The following is a 9,181-nucleotide window of genomic DNA, read 5'->3' as shown; positions in this document are numbered from 1 at the left end:
CCTTCCTTTTGTTCCCAAAGCAGCAGTTCTGCCCTGCTTTATGGCAGAGAATCTAGCTATCTTTATTAACCACAGTGGTCATAGAGTCTATCTGATAGTTATAGTTCACATTACTGCAGGTCTTTGATATCTTAAAGGAAAAGGAAAGTGAAAAACAGTGGGTGCCTATTTGTCAGGTACCCCCCCCCCCCCAAGTGATTTCCGCACTAACCATGGACCTATTGGCTGGTGCTTCTGTTTGCTGAAAATGCATTGGCCCTGGGACAGCCAGGGGGATGCTGGGAGACCCAACGTAACTGCTGACTGAATGGGAAGACATAGGAAGCCACCATGGGACTATATTGACTAAACTGATAGATGGGCCCAGCCTGGGACTCAAAATAGGCCCTGGCATATCACATACACAGAGGCCCAAACAGCCCCCCCCCCAAGCCCAATAAATAGTGAGTGTCTATGGCATCTTACAGCAGCCCCTCTGGCATTTGTCAGAACCCACAGATTGCCAGTCTGGGCCTGGATAAAGGCACCATTTAGGCGGGACAGGCAGGAGTCTGTGGCGCTGGCAGCCATTAGCTTGATCAGGTGAGGGGTTTGCCCAGGTCAGGATAATGACCAGATGGGGGTATAAGGCCCCAAAACTCAAGGAACCAACCTGTATATTGCAGTGTAACCTCTAGGCACAGTGCCAGGAAAGGGTTACATGTTTTTCCACAACAATTCTGCTTAATGAAACATTACACATTGTTTTCAGGACTGATAATGTTCCAGAAGATGACGGTGTGTGCCAGATCCTGGTGCTGGGATGCACTTACCCTAAGTAATGGCACCCTACCCCATCCCTATACAGACACAGCGTGTATATAAAGCTGTCGGCCTGAAAGGGCAGATTGTTTACGCCTGGTGTCCGCACAGCTCTGTTTGCAATAACAAGGCGGCTGTGGAACAGGTTCACTTAATTCTTCCCTGTAACAGCGCCAGCTTGCTTTGTGTTCTACCCCTCCTATTAACTAATGGTGGGTTCTCTCCTTCCAGGCTCAAGTGAGGAGCAACTCTAGTTCCTTTGGTGCTGAATGGGCGGTCAGTGGCCTGGCACAAGGGGTGGGCAGCATGGCACCTGTATCAATGATGCAGCTTCATCTATTGTCTCTCACCTGGCGTACAAATTGCATTTCTCCCATGCCAAGCATTAACCCTCTGTATGCAGTGCAACTGATACCCCCATGTATGCAGTGCAACTGATACCCCCTGTATGCATTGGAATTGATACCCCCTCCCTGTATGCAGTGGAATTGATACCCCATGTTCGCAGTGGCACTGATAACCCCATGTATGCAATGGAACTGATACCTCCTGTACGCAGTGGAGCTGATACCCCCCTGTGTGCAATGGAACTGATACCCCCTGTATGCAGTGGAATTCATACCCCCCGTATGCAGTGGAATTGATACCCCCCTGTATGCAGTGGAATTGATACCCCCCTGTATGCAGTGGAATTGATACCCCCCCTGTATGCAGTGGAATTGATACCCCCCCTCTATACAGTAGAATTGATATCCCCCCCCTGTATGCAGTGGAATTGATATCCCCCCTGTATGCAGTGGAATTGATACCCCCCCTGTATGCAGTGGAATTGATATCCCCCCTGTATGCAGTGGAATTGATATCCCCCCTGTATGCAGTGGAATTGATATCCCCCCTGTATGCAGTGGAATTGATACCCCCCCTGTATGCAGTGGAATTGATACCCCCCCTCTATACAGTAGAATTGATATCCCCCCCCTGTATGCAGTGGAATTGATATCCCCCCCTGTATGTAGTTGAACTGATACCCCCATGCATGCAGTGGAATTGATACTCCCATGTATGCAGTGGCATTGATACCCTAGCAGGGCCGGAACTAGGGGTAGGCAGAAGAGCCAACTACCTAGGGCGCAATGATTGGGGGGTGCCAGACAGGAGCCTCTCCTGCCTACCTCTAGTCCGCGCTCCTTAGTCATTGCCCCCACCGCTTGTCATTGGGGGCAATGACCCTTCGCATTGCACCCCGCAGGGGGGAGGTGGCCGTCAGGGTGGCCATCAGCTTGGCCCACCCCTGTACCCAGTATTCAGTGGTATTGATACCCCCTGTATGCAATGGAATTCATACCTCCATATACGCAGTGGATTTCATACCCCCCCCCTTTATGCAGTGGAATTGATACCCCCTGTATGCAATGGAAATGATACTGGCAATGCCAAAGAGCAAGTGTTGGACTTTTTGCAGCCTTCTTTTTTTACCCAGAATTCTACCATTGCCAAGGCTGCCACTAGGTGCAAGTGATAAACAAACATCCAATGCATCTACTTGGCAGGGGCATTCTCTTACAGTGTACAAGTGCAATTGGATAAGGCACCTAGAAATGTGTGCAGACACAGGGCGCAAATGGAAAGCTGTTTGCCAAGCTATGTCCAACCCTGCCCCAAGTTCCCCTTCATTTCCTAACCTGCACCAGACCCAACTCCCTCCAATGATGCCACAAACACCTCAACCCACATCTGGAGCTGAGCTTCCCAGGCCGAACCTTGGGCAAACAAGCACTTGGGGGTCCTGAGGCCAACCTGCCCATCGCTAAATGGCACAGTTCTATTTTTGCCCATAGCACCGTGTTATTGTTAATGAGGCCCTTATGTTCCAGCCGTAGCATCACATTTCAGGTTTGTCCCAAGGTATCAATGCCCTACATTCTCAGGGTACTTCATCATACTGTACATACACCTGCCCGGAAGGGAGGACGTGCCAGGCTGCAGCCATCCACACACGCAGCGTATTTGTTCCTTGGCACATAACTAACGGCGTGACCCTCTGCAGAACTAATTAGGCAGATTTATTCCCTTTGTGCCGGGGGAAGCACCGAGCTGACAGTCTGTCCTGCAGGTGATTTGCTGTTTTCCATCTACCTGTGTACTGAGGCTCAGATAAATACATGCCCTGTCCTCCTCCGCACTCACACATGGGGGGGAAAGAACCTTATCTGAGGAACTGTATGTGCAGAGAGATAGTAGGAAACAAAGGCTTGATGTTCCACTGGATAGATCTATCCATCCAACCAAAATACTCCAAATGGGCCCTGGTTTAATTAAAGGTTTCTACTGCTTACTAAATCAGGTACCAACACTATCACGGTAAGCAGATACCCAACTTATTTCTATACCATGGCCTAATGGGAAGATTGGGCAGGACTGTTCAGGGCCCCAGTATTCAGGCCTCAATAAAGGACATCACAGGCCTGAGGCTGAAAATAGACCTATTCCTTAGATGGTTTTCAAATACAAAATGATAAATTCAGTATATAGGCAGATGCGCACACCGTAGCACATACAGACTCACATCCTAGGAAAAGTGGTCCTTCTTGCCTGGGCTTAAAGGAAAACTATACCCCCAGAATGAATACGTAACCAACAGATAGTTTATATCATATCAAGTGGCCTATTAAAGAATCTCACCAAACTTGAATATATATATCAGTAAATATTGCCCTATACATCTTTTACCTTGAGCCACCATTTTGCGATGGGTTGGGTGTGGTCAGGGGCGGAGTTGGGGTGTAACTAGGTGTGGTCAGGATGTCAAAGGGCATGGTCTGGGTACAACGAAGCTACAAAAAAAGCGAATGGCACTCAGGACTACAAACAAGGGTATAACCCTTAAAAGTGTATTGCGCAATAAACTTTTAAGGGTTATACCCTTGTTTGTAGTCCTGAGTGCCATTCGCTTTTTTTGTAGCTACAGTGTTTTTGGAGGGTGCCGATCCCTTCAGCAGTGTGCACCGGACAAAAATCTTTTGGAGCGTTAGGGTGTGCGGATAAGGTCTCTGTGATCTGGGTACAACGAAGCCTTGAGTCTTGACTGCTGTGGATTAAGGTTGCCAGATCATGAGACAAGTTGGCTATAACTCACCGGTACCATCCTGACACTGATTGGTTATCGGTCACAGGTACCACCCATCACTGAATGGGTGTAATGCTATTGAAAGGAAAATGGCTGCTTCTGTACAGCGCAAAGCAGGACCCATGGCTGATCTGTATTAGCTTCTAAATGATTGACTAATGTCCTATTGCTAGTGTAATGTTCTACTGTTAGTATAACGGCCTGGGTAAATGAGTTAGAAGATTATGACAATCCGTGAGTAAGAGTAATGTGACCCATTATTGGGTTCAGAGCCACACAGAGATACAGCACACACACATTCTTAAAAAGGGGATGAAGTGCCCCCCATTTCCAGGGGATGGTGCAAGTCACGTCGCTGGGGAATATGAGCTAACGATTGGAAATTGGATAGGAACAAAGACCAGAGTGAATATGTAATTGTATCTAACTGGCAGGTAGCAGTGAGAAGGAAATCAATAGTCGCCGCTAAAAGCCACCGACATGGAAAATGCCAGCTCCATAGTTAAATTGGCAGGCCTGGGGGTTTATCATGTTAATGTAGATAATAGAGACTCCACCACTTTCCTTCAACTGCCTCTGACCGACCAAACCTCCATTATCTAGGCCTCCCCTCTTTATTTACTGCAGCCCTTTCCCACCACCCTGATCAGCCGCTGTGAAACTTCAGCAACCACTATGGACAGACGCTGACATTTACTCTTACTTGCCACAAGCTACTGCACCTCTGTGGCCCTTTGGGGACCTGGACTAGATAAAGTCTACTTTTGTTATAATGGCTAGTTGTAAAAACAACTTTTCAGGGCCCACATATCCTGTATAGTTGTACCCCCTAAACACAACTGTCGGTTGCCCAACAACACAGTTACATCCCTTCTCCTTTGCTTTCTTCTTCATTCTTCTCCCATTTTCTATTCTTCTTCCTCTTTTCTTTTTCATTTTTCTCTTCACTTCCATTCAGTTTTTCTTATCTCTTTCCCCTTGTTTTCTCAGTTTCTTTCTCATATAGGATTGTCCGAGGTCTAGGCATAGGAACGGACATCCCCACTGATACCTAGTCTTACTGGGAGTCCCCCAGGCATCTATTGCATAGGGCCCACCCGTACCTTCCCTGGTGTCCCTGTGGGCCAGTCCAACCCTGGACACCTGGAGGTCTACACAAACCCTACTCATTGGATAATTAATTCCACTAGGCTTCCTGAGCTGGTCAGGGGCATCTCATCTAAGGTAAAAACAACTTTTCAGGGCCCACATATGCTGTAAATTGCCAAACAACCTGCCATGTATGGGGCAATTCAAACCAATGATCCTGTGTTCCTAACGGCTCAAGGATTATGGGTCCTCATGGGACATTTTCATTGGATGGGTAAAAGGAAGTGAAGAGGAGGTGCAACACAGATTTTGTTCCTTACTATCTTCTATCCTTTTTACATCCATTCTTCTTTGCTTTCTTCTTCATTCTTCTCCCATTTTCTATCCTTCTTCCTCTTCTTCTCCTGTTCCAATTTTTCTCTTCACTTCCATTCAGTCTTTCTTATCTCCTTCCCTTGTTTTCTCAGTTTCTTTCTCATATAGGATTATCCAAGGTTTAGGCATAGGAACGGACATCCCCACTGATACCTAGTCTTATTGGGAGTCCCCCAGGCATCTATTGCATAGGGCCCACCCGTACCTTCCCTGGTGTCCCTGTGGGCCAGTCCAACCCTGGACTCACTGGAGAATTAATTCTACTAGCCTTCCTGAGCTGGTCAGGAGCATCTCATCTAAGGTAGACCAGCATTGCCTAAATCCCCCGTGATACAGATAAGCATTCTTTATTTTTTAGATCCTTCTTAAAATATCCCAAGCACAGGAAAAACAAACAGACATTGTGGCGGAAGAACAATTAAAATAAAAATAGCAATATGGGTGAAAAATAAAAATAAATTGGTTTAAAAATAGCTTTGTGTGATAATAGCAACTTGATAACAGGAGGTTTCCCTGAATGGCTTGTTACTGAGCTTTCCAGCATTTACAATCGGCCAGCGGATGTTTTCTGTCTGGATCTGTAAGAGGTCGGCCAGGCAGAAAATCATAACAAGCACAAGCCCCGAGTCTCAGGCAGAACCCTATGTAGTGAGTCTTTAGTGTAAGCTGCATGTACAATGGGTTGGCACTGAAACAACAAAAAAATATGGGCTGTTCTAGTGTGTATAAATTAGTCGCCTTGTCCCTTGGCCTTATCCAGTCAATGGGAGAGCCCAAATAAAACACAATTATAGGCAGCACAGATCACATAGTCCACATGGTGTCGGGCTATATTAGTCTCTCTAGGCAAAGCGGCAGAGTTCATTGGACCCTTGACACTCAGACAAGCCTCCAATCACATTCTCAGAGAGGAACTACAGTGTAGGGAGCTCCAATAAAGATGTATTTGTTGGAATTTTTGGCCATATGTATAGCATGTATGCATTTTTTAAACACTGACTACATGATTCTATGCAGGGTTAGGGAATAAATAGGCTACAGTTTGCTGTTTATTTAGCAACCCATAGCAACCAATCAGCAGGTAGCATTCACTAGTCAGATATTTAAAAACACATCTTCTGCTATGATTTACTATAGATGGGCAAACTTTAGATCTTTATTATACAGGTATAGGACCAGAATATATATATATCCATATATATCCATATATATATATATCCAGAATGCTCGGGACCAAGGGTATTCTGGATAAGGGGTCTTTCCAAAATTTTGATCTCTATACCTTAAGGCAGTGATCCCCAACCAGTGGCTCGTGAGCAACATGTTGCACCCCAGTCCCTTGGATGTTGCTCCCAGTGGCCTCAAAGCAGGGACTTATTTTTTAATTCCTGGCTTTTGGGCAAGTTTTGGTTGTATAAAAGCCAGGGGTACTGCCAAACCAAGCCTCATGTAGGCTGCCAGTCCATGTAGGGGCTGCCTAATAGCCAATCAGAGCCTCTATTTGTAACCCTAGGAACATTTTCCATGCTTGTGTTGCTCTCCAACTCTTTTTACTTTGAATGTGGCTCTTGGGTAAAAAAGGTTGGGGATCCCTGCCTTAAGGCTACTAAAAAATCAATAAAACATTAATTAAACCCAATAGGATTGTTTTGCATCCAATAAGGATTATTTATATCTTAGTTGGGATCAAGTACAGGTACTGTTTTATTATTACAGAGAAAAGGGAATCATTTAACCATGAAATAAACCCAATAGGGCTGTTCTGCCCCCAATAAGGGGTAATTATATCTTAGTTGGGATCAAGTACAGGTACTGTTTTATTATTACAGAGAAAAGGGAATCATTTAACCATTAAATAAACCCAATAGGGCTGTTCTGCCCCCAATAAGGGGTAATTATATCTTAGTTGGGATCAAGTACAGGTACTGTTTTATTATTACATAGAAAAGGGAATCATTTAACCATGAAATAAACCCAATAGGGCTGTTCTGCCCCCAATAAGGGGTAATTATATCTTAGTTGGGATCAAGTACAGGTACTGTTTTATTATTACAGAGAAAAGGGAATCATTTAACCATTAAATAAACCCAATAGGGCTGTTCTGCCCCAATAAGGGGTAATTATATCTTAGTTGGGATCAAGTACAGGTACTGTTTTATTATTACAGAGAAAAGGGAATCATTTAACCATGAAATAAACCCAATAGGGCTGTTCTGCCCCCAATAAGGGGTAATTATATCTTAGTTGGGATCAAGTACAGGTACTGTTTTATTATTACATAGAAAAGGGAATCATTTAACCATGAAATAAACCCAATAGGGCTGTTCTGCCCCCAATAAGGGGTAATTATATCTTAGTTGGGATCAAGTACAGGTACTGTTTTATTATTACAGAGAAAAGGGAATCATTTAACCATTAAATAAACCCAATAGGGCTGTTCTGCCCCCAATAAGGGGTAATTATAGCTTAGTTGGGATCAGTTACAAGGTACTGTTTTATTATTACAGAGAAAAAGGAAATCAGTTTTAAAATTCTGAATTATTTGATTAAAATGGAGTCTATGGGAGACAGGCTTTCCGTAATTCTGAGCTTTCTGGATAACGGGTTTCTGGATAAGGGATCCCATACCTGTATTACCCCATGATCTCTCTAAGAACAACACCCCACCCCTAACTCAATCCACATAACCATCTGCCCATCCCCACAGCTTGGTTCCACTTGCACCCCACTGACACTTTCCACTGGCTCCTCCCTTTGGCTGCCCAGCCATGTGTATCTTTTAAGTACCCATAGTTCCAGCCCTGAAGGTGGTATATATAATAGAGAGATGAAGGCAATAAGGCAATAAAATGGAAGTGGGCCAAGATGATGGCCTAAACATTTTCTATCAGTGTTAGGTCAGTCTAAAGTTGGCCATACACATTCAGATTTTAGTTGTCTTCTGACGAACATTCAGATATCAATCGTACATTTAAATGCAACAATCTAAAACTAACATTCAGACTGAAATAGCAGGATAAAGTCATAATAATAAGAAATGGGAGGATGTTCTGAACATAAAATAGTTTGCAGACACCAATCGTATGAAAGTGATGTCCCAAAAATGCGCTGTAGGTCGCCCAAGGATGTTGTCAGATACACAATACATGCACAGATTTTATCCTTATCCAGCTGAAATAAATGACTGATTGCCATGGTACAATGGATGATAATTTGGAGCCCACACAAGGTCCAAAAATCATACGAACCATAGTTCATACAGTTATATCGGTGCGTTTGGCCTTCTTTATTTGTAGCCCTTCAGATGTTGCCAAAGTACATCTTCCAACAGGGCCTGCTGGGGTCAGCCCTAATAGATAAACATAATGGGGTTTATTTTGCAAGAGGCCATCAAAAAAACACTCTTTTATTTGGCTTTTTGAAATCATCTGTAAAGAATAGGCTATTTGTATCTGGGGATGAAGTCAGTTCAGGTAAGCTGTCAAGAACCCTGTTAAATAGCAAAGCTGGTGCTCGACAGGTTGGAAAGAACACAACTCCAGCGGATGGATGACCATCATTCAGGGGAACTTCTAGAAAGCACTGAGTATTCTACCTTGCCCTTTCTGTCAGGACAGTGTGATTTCCGCCTGGATGGACCACAGCCCCGCTCATCAGATGTCTGTAGTTATCAAGGAACATTGTGCTCAGCACTGACATTAGCCACTCGTGGCATCGGGAGGGTTATAGACAAACTGTTCTGGCACAGAACATCAAATACACTTCAAGAGGACACACATTTGTCATGCT

Source organism: Xenopus tropicalis, chromosome 9, assembly GCF_000004195.4.
Source record: "Xenopus tropicalis strain Nigerian chromosome 9, UCB_Xtro_10.0, whole genome shotgun sequence".
Taxonomy (NCBI): Eukaryota; Metazoa; Chordata; class Amphibia; order Anura; family Pipidae; genus Xenopus; species Xenopus tropicalis.
The sequence above is the reverse complement of the archived record's forward strand: the minus strand, read 5'-3'. Positions refer to the sequence as shown.